We start from the raw sequence: 647 nt of genomic DNA, 5'->3' as shown, positions 1-647 counted from the left end.
GGGTAAAGATCAGCGCGGAGATTAGGGAGGCATTTTTAGCCAGCCAATCGCCGCCCCGGGGAACGGCGCCGTGGCCGCACAAAGTGACAGCGCGACAGCGGAGAGGGATGGCAGCGAGCCTGGAGCCCCGCATGGAGCTGCTGGGGGGTCCCCCAGCCTCCCCGGGTACGGGGACACAGATCCGATCCCCTCATGGCACCCTGCTGGGGACACCACGTCCCGCCCTGGTGCGAGTGCCCCGCTGCGGGGGGCTACGGGTTCAGGAGCATTTCCTGGCTGAGCATTTGGGGGCACGAAGGGACTCTGAGTGCCACCAGCCAGCCCCGAGCACCTTTGCCGGTCGGGGAGCAAATGTTCCCTTGCACCCTGTGACCTGCTGGGGAGCAGCCCGGGAGGGAATCCCAAACAGGGCTTTACAGCCTGGCTCCAAAGAGCACTGCCAGCCGGATGGGCTGCGGGACAGCCGGGGTGCCTTGGCACAGCACCGAGCACCGGCGGCGGCCACCAGCAAGCCCCAAAGCTTCAGCGCTCAAAGAGTGCATCTCAGGAGCGAGACCCTCCTGAAACGGCCACCGCTGCCTGGCACAGAGCAGCTGCCGAGGCTGGGGAGGAAGCTGTGCCCGAGGGAGCTGGGGAGGGGGCTGTCG

The sequence above is a fragment of the Melanerpes formicivorus genome, unplaced genomic scaffold, assembly GCF_026170545.1.
Source record: "Melanerpes formicivorus ecotype bairdi unplaced genomic scaffold, bMelFor1.0.p_v2 SCAF_46, whole genome shotgun sequence".
Lineage (NCBI taxonomy): Eukaryota > Metazoa > Chordata > Aves > Piciformes > Picidae > Melanerpes > Melanerpes formicivorus.
Note: the sequence above shows the minus strand (reverse complement) of the source record.